At 35.9% G+C, this 12,818-nt stretch overlaps 1 protein-coding gene across 2 annotated transcripts in view; it reads left to right on the plus strand.

Moving 5' to 3' along the window:
- SPOCK3 (SPARC (osteonectin), cwcv and kazal like domains proteoglycan 3) overlaps nt 1-12,818 on the plus strand; it is a 472,976-nt gene that overhangs the window by 306,197 nt on the left and 153,961 nt on the right. The window lies entirely within an intron of this gene.

Here is a 12,818-nt window from a genome sequence, read left to right on the forward strand (position 1 = left end):
GCCTTTGTGGTTCAGTCGGTTGAGTGTCCAACTCTTGGTTTTGATTCAGGTCATGATTCCAGGGTGGTGTGATTGACCCCTTATCTGGCTCCTCACTGGGTGAGGGGATTCTGTCTACCTGCTTAAGATTCTCTGTCCCTCTCCCCTGATGGCACTCTCTCACAAAAAAAGAAAGGAAGGAAAGAAAGGAAGGAAAAAGGAAAAGGAAAAGGAAAAGGAAAAGGAAAAGGGAAGGGAAGGGAAGGGAAGGGAAGGGAAGGAAAGAAGGGAAAGGAAAGGAAAGGAAAGGAAAGGAAAGGAAAGGAAAGGAAAGGAAAGGAAAGGAAAGGAAAGGAAAGGAAAGGAAAGGAAAGGAAAGGAAAGGGAAAAGAAAAAAAGGCAACATTTCCTTTATTGCTACAATGAAAGAGGTCAGAAATGTAAGCATGTCATATGATAATGTGAACAATTATTATGATTATAGCAACAATAGCAGCTACAATCTGTCATTATCGTTACTTATTTTATCTCATGTTATTTCCTATAGTATTACTTTAAGCCCCCCCATCCCTTTTAACAAAGAAAAAAACTAAAGTTCTGAATGATACAGCAAATTTCACATATTTATTGACATTGAAACCAAGATGTGTTCCCATCTCTGATTCAGTCTCTGTTCTCTCCTCTACATCATTCTGCCTCTTGATTTGGTATCCTGTATTATTTAAATATATAGGAGCTTTTTTTCTTTGATTGTGTGACAGAAGATGTAGGCTCACAAGCTCTTACATGAAACTTCGGGGCCAGATAAATGTATGAATTTAGATTTTTAAAAAAATAGTTTTTAAAAAATAATGTAGCATGTTGTATTGTCTCCCCAGTGGGACCTTGCCCTATAATTAAACACATTATCTCATTAAGAAATTATATGAATATTCACATTAAATAGGATACAAGAAAACTATAAAAAACTTTACTTCAGTTTATATCTGAGTTTGCTTACTGCTAAGGGAGTTCCAAAAATCGTTGGCTACCGGAACATTTTGTTTTGTAGATACTTCTTTATGAACCATTCTTTATCATAATATGTATGTCTTCACAACTTAGACTTGCATTTATAATCGCTAAGCATAATAATAGCACTGCACTGTTAAGATAGATTCATCCAGTCAATAAATAAATGCATAGTACTCATTTGGTGCTAACTACTGTGTCCCTTGGTGAAGGTGCTGTATGCTTATTTGCTGAAATTTTATAGGTTTATATTTGTAGGAGAGAACAGAGAATGTTGTCATCTCAATATGACCTTGATTTTGGTGAATTTAGCATGGTCCAGAATTTCAGCTTTGTAAGTTAAGAAAATTGATGCTTTGAGCACAAGGGAGAATGAATTTAACTCATATTATCAAGTCCTATTGATAATGTAAATCATTATTCTGATTTATTCAAAGACCATGAAAGTTGAAGACAGTAATATTCAAATTGATGGATAAAGGTCGATGGCAAGCAAAGTTTAATCTTTTAAAATTAAAAAAAAAAAGTTTTTATTTATTTCCCAGAGAGAGGGAGTGAGCGTGAGCAAGGTAGGGTCAGAGAGAGAGGGAGACACAGAATCTGAAGCAGGCTCCAGGATCTGAGCTAGCTGTCAGCACAGAGCCCGGCACCGGGCTCGAACCCGCGAACCGGGAGATCATGACCTGAGCCGAAATCAGACACTTAGCCGACTGAGCCACCAGGCGTCCCAAACAAAGTCTAATCTTAATTGTACTTGATGAACATTGATGGTTGAGCAAGTTGAATCAAGAAAGAGATTGGAGTTTTTACCATCATGTAGCTAGGATAAACCTATTTTTCTTTCAACACTAGAAATATATTTGCCAGAGAAACTAGTATGCTTGTATCCAGGGTGTCCCTGGAGTGTGCTAACATTAATCTACCACCTCTTTGTTTGGGGCTGTCTTAAGGATGCTCCTAGGAGATGATCAGTTCTATAATTTACTTTCACAAAACACAAAGTTACAATCATGAATGATTTCTTCCTTTTGAGAAACATATAGGAGGACTTGCTTCATAATTTTGGAGAAATACAATTATATCCCCACTCAAGATTTAATATAATATCATAAGTACCTTAAGTCACATATATTTCCAATTCCATGAGGTTTATCCATTGTTCTACGTACTGGGCACCCTGTGATGCCCCAACTTACAAATCATTTCCAATGGCTTCATAAATATTGTTAGTAAAACCATGCTAAGTAATCCATTGAATTGTAACCATTCTGAGTGATCCATTGAATACTCAGCTGTTGCATTATTATTTTAATATTTATTTGCATATATATCACTTTCAATAATACATGCCTAGTTGACACAAAATGAAATGAAAAGAATGTGGTTCAAATGAATATGAGTTTTTAGTAAACACCAAATCTCCATCCTCATTTATGTTGATTCTATTTTAACTTGGTGATTTTTTTACTTTGGACCGTCAATACTAATCTTACAGCAGTGAAGCTAGCTGTATAAAACAATGCAAACTAAATGGAGATCTTAGCCCAATAAGAACTTACATTAAGTAATCCTTATTAATAATTTTTAGTAGTTTATTGGATTTAAAATTCAAAATAAAGGCCTCATCTTTTAATTTTACTTTTCTGTAAAACAAAACCCAAGGCTGGATTTAGGTACTGGATCAAGAACAAAGACCACAGAGGCAAATTCTTTCTTGAAAAGGTTATTTTATCATTTCTCCAACATCTACTTATCAGGAGATGAAAACAGAAGATTGGTGCATGGGTTACAGGATATTTATTTTGGCTCTTGGCTCACTCAACTTTGTCAATACACTAAGCAAATTCTGAAGGGGGAGATTTAAACAGCTTTGGTGTGGCTCATAGGCATCTGAACTCACAGTAATGGTGTTCTCCAAATTCTAGGTTTAGTATGGCCCATGAAGCTCCTTTTTTGAGATTTCTAATCTTTTACCTAAGTATTCCTGATATGTTAAATACCAGACATTTCTCCACATCCTCACCAATATCTGTTGTTACTTGAGTTTTTTATTTTAATATTTACTTATTTTTGAAAGAGGGAGAGTGAGAGCATGAGTGGGGAAGGGGTATAAAGAGAGGGAGATGCAAAATCCTAAGCAGGCTCCAGGCTCTGAGCCATCAACACAGAGCCCAACGTGGGGCTCAAATTCACAGACCACAAGAACATGACCTGAGCCAAAGTTAGACGCTTAACCTACTGAGTCACCCAGGAGCCCCTGAGTTTTTAATTTTAGCCATTCTGCCAAGTGTGAGGTGGTATCTCATTGTGTTTTGATTTGTATTTCCCTGCAGATAAGTGATTTTTTCATGTGTCTGTTAGTCATCTGGATATCTGGATGTCTATTTGGAAAAATGTCTCTTCATGACTTTTGTCCATTTCTTCACTGGATTATTTCGTTGGTTTTTTTTTTTTTTTTTTTTTTTTGGAGGGGGGATGCTTTGAGTTTGATAAGTTCTTTATAGATTTTGAATACCAACCTTTTATCGGATATGTCATTTGCACATATCATCTTCCATTCCATCAGTTGCTTATTAGTTTTGTTGATTGTTTCCTTTGCTGTGCAGAAGTTTTTATCTTGATGAGGCCCCAACAGTTTATTTTTGCTTGCTCTCTTTGCCTCCAGAGATGTGTCTAGTAAGAACACATGGCTGAAGTCAAAGAGGTCGTTGCCTGTTTTCTCCTCGATGATTTTGATGGTTTTCTGTCTTACACTTAAGTCTTTCATCCATTTTGAATTTATTTTTGTGTATAGTGTAAGAGAGTGGTCCAGATTCATTCTTCTGCATGTACAGTTCTTCCAACACCATTTGTTGAAAAAACTGTCTTTTTTCCATTATATATTCTTTCCTGCTTTGTCAAAGATTAGTTGTCCGTACATTCACTGGTCCACTTCTGGGTTTTCTATTTTGGTCCATTGATCTATATGTCTGTTTTTGTGCCAGTACCATACTTTTTGATGATTATAGCTTTAGACTGCAGCTTAAAGTCCAGAATTGTGATGCCTCCAGCTTTGATTTCTTTTCAACATTGCTTTGGCTGTTCAGGGTCTTTTCTGGTTCTATACAAACTTTGGCATTTTTTGCTATAGCTTTGTGAATAATGCTGGTGTTATTTTGATAAGGATTGCATTGAATATGCAAATTGCTTTGGATAGTATTGACATTTCAATAGTATGTGTTCTTCTAATCCATGAGCATAGGATGTTATTCCATTTCTTTGTGTCTTCTTCAGTGTCTTTCATAAGCTTTTGCACTGCTGGTGGGAATGCCATTGGTGCAGCCACTCTGGAGAACACTATGGCAGTTCCTCAAAAAATTAAAAATAGAACTACTCTATGACCCAGCAATTGCACTGGTAGGTAGTTATCAAAATGATACAAAGGCTCTGATTCAAAAGGTCACATGTATCCTAATGTTTATAGCAACACTATTAACAATAGCCAAATTATGGAAACAGTCCAAATGTCCATCAACAGATAAATGGATAAAGAAGGTGGTGTGTGTGTGTGTGTGTGTGTGTGTGTGTGTGTGTGTGTGTTTGTGATGGAATATTAGTCAGTGATCAAAAAGAATGAAATCTTGCCATTTGCAACAACTTGGATGGAACCAGAAGGTATTATGCTAAGTGAAATAAATCAGACAGAGAAAGATAAATGTCATATAATTTTACTCATATGTGAAATTTAAAAATCACAACAGATGAACATAGGGGAAGGGAAGGGGGAAAAAGATAAATACAGAGAGGGATAGAGGCATAGAGGCAAACCAGAAGACACTCTTAAATACAGAAAACAAACTGAGGGTTGCTTGAGGGTGATGGGCATTAAGGAAGTCACTTGTTGGGACCAGCACTGGGTCCCATATGAAAGTGATGAATCACTAAATTCTACTACTGAAACAATTACTACACTATATGTTAACTAGATTGGATTTAAATTAAAAAAATACTGACCAGAAGCCAAGTACTACCAGCCCAGGATGTGGGACCCTGAGGATGGAAGCCCAGTCCTGCTTTCCTGGCCTTCCTATGATCTTTCTTTATTTTGGCTCCCATGCATTGGGCTGTTTAATAACTACAAATAATATTCCTTCAGGTTCTATTTTGGACTCACAATACTTTCTCTTTAACTTCAGGTCAGTTTATGGAGAGGAAATTATAAATCACGTTTCCATTGTACAACTTAATTGGTGAGGTCATTACAAAGTATAGTAGGTGCAAAGTTGGGGAATGGGGTGAGAAAGAGGTGATCACAAGGTATCCAAAGGAAGACTTCAGTCAAATGCCCTAACTAGGATATAATTTTGGAAATTATATCTCATACACAGTATGACCAATTTGGAATAATTATTTTATTAGAATTTAAGTTCTTAACTTATCAGCTTTTCTAGAAATCCTTAGCAGATGTGTTTTAAGATGTATACACAAAAAGACAAAGGAACAGATGAAAAACTATGAAAAAAAATATTTCCTTGAAAAAATATTGGGCCTTTGTGATTTTTATAAGAAGTATTTTTTAATATCTGATTTTTTCCTGTTAAGAAAACCAATTGACACTTTTCATATAAGCCTAGTTAATGTTTCATTTTAAAAGAACAAATGTTTTCTGAATTCTTTTAAATTCACAATGCCAGAAAAATCAAAATATAAGTCTGGTCAAGGTTATTTGAGAGGTAATCATTCGTGAAATTGACACAAAAGATAAAGGTCTTTGTTTCTTTACTACAGGCAAAGTCTATTTTGATTATATTGCTTCAGTAAGAACTAGGAATTGTTCTCCAATATAGCATCTATATTAGACCATGGGTATATTTGTCACTGATTTGTGTAAATTGGATACTACATTTGCTGAGTAGAAGCCAATAAATAATATTAATGTTTTAGAACTCAGTATGGCATCAGTAACATAAACTCCCTGGGGACAACACAGTGAATGAATTTGAACTCTTTTTTTTCCCTTTCATATTTAGTCATACAGTGCTTGGCAATGGAACTTAGTAATGGTGAATTCCTTAGAAATGTATAAGAAATCAAATGCCTGTGTATATGTGTGTTTTAAGGTAAGACAAGTAGAAAATGTAACCATTATATGCTGGAGCTCCCAACTCTTGATACAAACATGCTACTTAACTTGGTTTGAGATGGGATCCTATGAATCTGAATTTAAAAATCTCCTCAGGGAATTTTTATGTGTAAGCACAGTTGAGAACTACTGTTGCATCCCTTCAAATTATTGTTTTTGGATTCTTATTTTTTTAAAAACTAAAACAATAGAATTAATGGAGGCCATTTACTTTTTTGTAGCAACTTGAGAAAATGCCTTTTTGTTTCAACATTCTATTATTATGTCTTCTTTTTCCCTGTTTTCCATATTTGAAGTATTCTATTACTTTGTCTTAGGAATAGTTACTAATTCTAGTAGCTTTATGTACATTTTAAAAGATAAACGATTTCTTGACACCTCACCATTTTGATGTGTTGTATCTGTTAGTATTTAGAATGTAATTGTCCTATGTACCTTCCTCTGAATACTTTGTGTGAGCTAATTTTATGCTGGAAGATCAACATTCAGAAATACATGATCACTGTTTCTATTTGAACTGTTTTTCAACATAGGCTAGGTTTTACTTTTGGCTTAGGTATGTCAACTCGATCAAGATTACAACTGCAACATATTAACAGAATCATTGACTGGGATAAGTTCTTATTAAATCACTGAACATTGAAGACAATAGTATGACTGAACTTTTTCATAAATTTTCAGATTTGAAAGGAACTCAATAGGACATATAGTACAAGCTTCTACACAATACACAGGTGCCTAATAAGATCTGTTCTGTGAGATAAATGTCTATATTTGTGGGGAGCTCTAATTGACAGACAAATTTTCTTGTCCCTTATCCAATGATTTGGTTTCCATTAATCCCTTTTACTACCCCCTCAGCATATATTGAGGCACAAAATGCAAACTCTGTGTTGTCTTCAACTGTTGGGGAAATAGTGAATTCCTAAATATTTACTTAAAATAGAAGAAGAATTGGGACACCTGGGTGGCTCAGTCAGTTAAGCGTTCGACTTCGGCTCAGGTAATGATCTCTCGGTTCGTGAGTTTGAGCCCCAGGTCAGGCTCTGTGCTGACACCTCAGAGGCTGGAGCCTGCTTTGGATCTGTGTCTCCTGTTCTCTGCCCCTCCCCTGTTCATCCCCTCTCTTTGTAAAAAAATAAATAAATGAAAAATAGAGCAAGAATCTTGGGGCACCTGGGTGGCTCAGTCAGTTAAGCATCCAACTCTTGGTTTTGGCTCTCTGTCATGAACTCACGGCTCCCTGGATTCCAGGCCCACATCCAGCTTTGCTCTGGCAGCACTGAAACTGCTTGGGACTCTCTCTCACTCCACTCTCTCCGCCCCTCCCCAAATCGTGCTGTCTCTGTCTCTCTCAAAATTAATAAATGAACATTAAAAAATGGAGCAGGATTCTAAAAGACAGCTTAATGAGTAGAATATTATTTAATTTTTACATGACTCTATTCCCAGCCTTTGGAATTATTTCATACCTGGTTAGCTAGATATGAACTTTTTAAAAAATATTCTACCTTCATTGAATCTGAGACACTTAACTTTGTTTTCATAGAAACCCAATCCTCAATTTTGCACTGATATTTAAGCATATTAAGTCATATTTAATTAATTTATATAATTACAATATTAATTTATTTGAACAGATTTTAGGAATAAATACAGTGAAGTGGTGGGAAGTATAAAACTCAGCTGAGAGAAATGAAAAAGTTTGGAGTCATTTACTAGTGTTAAGTGTTTAGCATGGTATGGACATCAGTTATTTCCTTAGAGGTCAATTGAGGGTATACTTCCAATGTAATGTTTTGTTGTCAGCCAAAAATTATTCATTCAGGAGAAACTAATTAATATATACTTTTTTCTGTAAATATTACATGTTTTGGTAAAATATCATTACCAAGTAAGGACAAAATATAATTTTTCAGTCAGTTGAACTTGAACAAGGAAAAATAATCAGTGAATTTTCATAATCTTAAATATTTCCTAGGAAAGTTTTGAGTAAAAATAAATCCTAACTACTTTGTTCTTCAATCCTTGACTGATTTATTCTCAGATAATTCTACATGTATGGAATATAAAGTGTTGAGCATTTAGTGCATTTAAATGCACAAATAAAGTTAAGAGAAATAATTTACAGCAATGAGTGACTTTTGTTTTCCAAAAAGATATAGGAGAATTAAGAAAATTAAGTTTAGACTTGAAAACTATGTGCCATATCTATAAAAGAATTGTTACAGCAAATGAGTTCTTTCCATTTTTATATATGTGGACAATTCTTCCACTGTTCAATTATAAATAATGAACAATATGTTATTGCTGTGACAATGGATATTTTGGCCTTGCTTCTAAATTGTTTCACTGACTAAATTATTTTTCTTCAACTTGTATTAAATGAAGAAATTTAACTGCATCTTTACTTTCTAGTTTAAAACACTTTAGTACCATAATTAGCTTTGGAAGGTGGCTTTTTGAAGTTAAGGGAGCATGCTGTATTTTTGAGAGTTCAAGCTCAAATTCCTGTCCATATTCTAAATACCTGCCCCTTCTTCTTCTCCAGAAGATTGCTTTATGGATTATGTTATACACAACACTTGCTAGCCTTAACACAGACACAAGCTTACTTTCATGGCTTGTTCAAGACTCTTGAGTTTTATATATTGGTAGCTGCCATTCAATGAGTTTAGGACAAAATTGTAACCAATTTCTAAATTTATATACTGATGTATTCTTGAGATTATAATTTTTACTTTTGTGTTAATGACTATGCTTGTGTTATCCATTCACAAAACTAAAGTTGTATTATAATGATTTTTTGTAATTTTTAAACTTTATTAAGGGGCACCTGGGTGGCTTGGTTGGTTAAGCGTCTGACTTCGGCTCAGGTCATGATCTCACAGGTCATTGGTTCAGGCCCCGTGTCGGGGTCCATGCTGACAGCTCAGTGCCTAGAGCCTGTTTCAGATTCTCTCTCTTTCTCTCTGCCCCTCCCCCATTCACATCTGTCTCTCTCTGTCTCTCAAAAAATAAATAAACATTTAAAAATAAATAAATAAATAGATAGATACTTAAATTTTATTTTTAATTCCTTAGGAAGCTGAAAAGTTGGCAAAACTATGTCATTTCACCCATTTGTCTTTGAAATACTAACCATTAACAACATCTAAATCTAAAAGATTTTGATCCACTGGTATGTGGCTGTCATAACCTTTTCAGTGACTATTTAAGCAAGTTATGCATTTTCCCACAATCTCTGTACATATACTCTATGATCACTATATGTTATAATGCTCTTTAATTTCCCTCCACCTTAAATTCTGTCTGCCAAGGAAATTAGTCTTGTTATGTGGACTGGCAATGGCCTGATTATGCTGTTGCACCTGAAGGAAGGCAATTAAACAAAAGCAAACTGAGTTTTTCCAGAAAAACAGCACACATCTTTCAGAAAATGCTTCAGAAAAATGATCCAAAAAGGTAAAGAATATAAGGTAGAATGAAATGTATAAAAAACTATTCTGAAATACAGAAGGAGAAGCCAGCAATAAGGTGAAAAATAATAATAAAAGAGAAATGGAAAAAATTTCCAGAAATGTTGAAAGGCATGAAACCCCAGTATAAGAAACATAATTTGTACAAAGTAAAATAAATAAGAAGAAATTTAAATATAGACACATTGTAGTAAAATAACAGATTATAAAAATAAAATCTAGTCAATGAAAAAAATTAAATATTATATTATTACAACAACAAAAATTATCTCAACAGGACTAATGAGATTCAGAAAATAATGGAAAGATAAACTTAAAATATTGAAAGAAAATTAAAGAAAATTCAAAATAAGTACTTCAGGAGAAAATATCATCCAAATCTGCTACACAGAAATCTTTTAAAAACTGTGCAGCACAAAACACCCAATGCCTCTGATTGCAAGATATGTAGAAATAGGAGTAATGTATAGTGAACTACCTCCAAACAATATTCCATCTTTCATTTCTACATCTTTTGACTTCTAGAGAATTTTTCTGTAAACACACCACTCCATCAACCTTTCCAACTAATATTATCAGCAGGTGCTGACACCAGATCCCCTCATTTTGTCTCATGCAGCGTTTAATTAAGGCTAATAGCAAGGAAGCTCCAAGCAGAAGAATGAGACCAGCCTACATACAATATTGACCTCAACATGGGGCACTTGGGTGGGTCAGTTGGTTAAGCATCCAATTTTCACTCAGGTCATGATCTCACAGTTCATGAGTTTGACCTCCACGTTGGGATCTGTACAGACAGCTCAGAATCCAGAGCGTGCTCCAGCCTGCTTCTCTCTTCCCCTCACCACCCCCATTCACACTCTGTCTCTCAAAATGAATAAAGGTTAAAAATAAAAAAACCAAAAAACAAAATTGACCTCAAGGTGTCTCCCTTCCGCACTCTGGGGTCATGGCCCAACCACCTGAACAAATCCCATAAGCCATCAGGGTTTACCTTTAGAAATCTAGAAATCTTTTACCTTAATTTTTTGTCTTAGTCTTTCTAGTTGACATGAGAATTTAATCCAAGCATAGCAAGATGCATTAATCATTGCATAGACTCTTACTTGGCCTACAAGGAGAAATCTAGGATAATTATTCATAAACCCTGGGCAGTCAGTTGAGGCTGACCTGAATGCCTGCTGGGAACAATGTGGTATCACTGATCACTTCACCTAAGATCAGTGACAAATGTGTATCAATTGGGTACCTGATGTTATAGAAAGAAATTCCTGGTGAGGTGCTCATAAAAAATGAGTCTAGAATTGAATGACCAAGTATGGATTCATTTAGGAAAGATCTGTTTTCTGAGAGCTACCTGATCCACTGGTGGTGCTTCCTAAAGCAGATGAAGTTCTCTTAGACCACTGCTGAGGTGTGAATCACCATGTTTTCTATATGGAGGCAAATTATTGCTTGTTTTCCATACAGGAGAATAGTTCCAATAGTACACATAGTGTCGTGGAAACAAAATAACATTAAAACTGGTGTGACTTGGAAGTAAGAACTACATTTTTTCTGTGGACAGATTGACAGTGCATCAAATGTGACCTTCCAGCCTGCTGGAAGATCTTTCGTTTTCTAATTGAGTTAGAATAATTGATTTGACTTCTTGTTTTTGGAGTGATGCTTAAAAGCACTCTGTTCAATCTGTACAATTTTTGCAGCTGCCAGCTGAATGGCATTCAGTGTCTCACTGAATGGTGGAGAATGGAAGTGGGAAAGGCTTCTGGAGGTATTGGCAGGTGCTTTGCGTGGGAGGCTCAGGAGCTGATGCCATCCTTTTCTCTTTCTGATAGGCTTCTCAGTTAGATGAAGCAGAATAGAGAGGAACACATCAAGGGAAAGGAGAATCCAGCATTTAAATTTAAGGCACTTGCAACACTTTGGGAAAGCCTACAAGGGCACTTTCCTTAAGGAGGAAAGAAATAGGGGTGGCTCTTAAAGACAAAAGACCGTTAACTTCTCATCCTCTGCCATTTCTCACAGAATCTAAGGTGTTCCCTCCCTAGGCACTGAGCTTGTTGCTCTATAAACACAAGGTTAGTGTGCCCCAATAGAGAAATTAAAATTTCCCCTTTCTTCCTATCAACTCCTAAACGCTACACACAAACATTTCATCTACAAGAGTCCATTCCAGGAGGGACAAGGAAAATAGGAGTTAGAGAGATGCATTTTGTTCCCAACTTTGAGCCGCATGGACTACTGTCAGGGGACTTAGTGAGCAGTGTGATCCTGGGCCATGTTAATCCAACAAAATAATCCAGGTAGCTGAATGGGAATTAAGCTTGAATTCCCATGGTTCCTTTAGGCCAGGCTGTCACCTGCAGGAAAAGCAACCAAGCCAGCCTGGATTTGCCACTGGGGGAAGGAAATAAAAAGCCTGAATATTTCAAATAAGTACCTATAACCTCTTTTTATCTTGCTAATTACTAAGGACCCAGCTGAGAGGATTAAATTCCCTTCCTGGAGACAGCAAAATTCAGAGACCAAACTGCTTTCCTAAAGTGAAGAGGCAGTCAGAGTCCTCTTTGAGATTTTTAAAAAGACCATACCAATGCTTACAATATCAGAAGCTTGTGGATGGAAAAGGGCATTAGATACTTTACCCGTCACCGTGTTTAGGAATTTTGTGATAAAAGGTACACAGCTGTCAGACTACAAATAATCCAAAAAGTCAAAGATGTGATGCATGTTTTTTTTTTTTTTTTCCAAAGGACAAAAGGATGTGGTCAGATTTAGCAGATGGTACTGGGGTAGCAATAGCATCACCTGAAAAAAAATTCAACAGAGACTTGTAGCTGAAAGTGTCCATGAGGATTGTGGAGCCTTGAAGATAGGGAGTATGACACAGCATGCTGAACAGCTTCCAAATAAGCCTGTTGGTTTAGCTGATATAAAGGAACAAGCAAAATGCCCAAGAGAGAAGCATGTACATTTCAAAACTCTACAAGTCCAGTTAGATACTGGGACTGCTTTATGGTGGTGATGGCCAAAGGAATAACAGACTGAGCATTGTGAATCCACCCAAATCATCCTAAGAAACTTTACTTAGCAAGCAGACTTCTGAATTTTGTCAGGAGTTTATTCTGTCATCCCTGCTGGTGGGAGTGTAATAATATTACAGTCAGAGTCATTGAGACTGAAGCTACTGACTTTCCAGCCAACAGGGCATCATCTGTAGAAGG

This window comes from Hyaena hyaena, unplaced genomic scaffold, assembly GCF_003009895.1.
Source record: "Hyaena hyaena isolate Hyena2069 unplaced genomic scaffold, ASM300989v1 scaffold_1010, whole genome shotgun sequence".
In the NCBI taxonomy this organism is placed as follows: domain Eukaryota; kingdom Metazoa; phylum Chordata; class Mammalia; order Carnivora; family Hyaenidae; genus Hyaena; species Hyaena hyaena.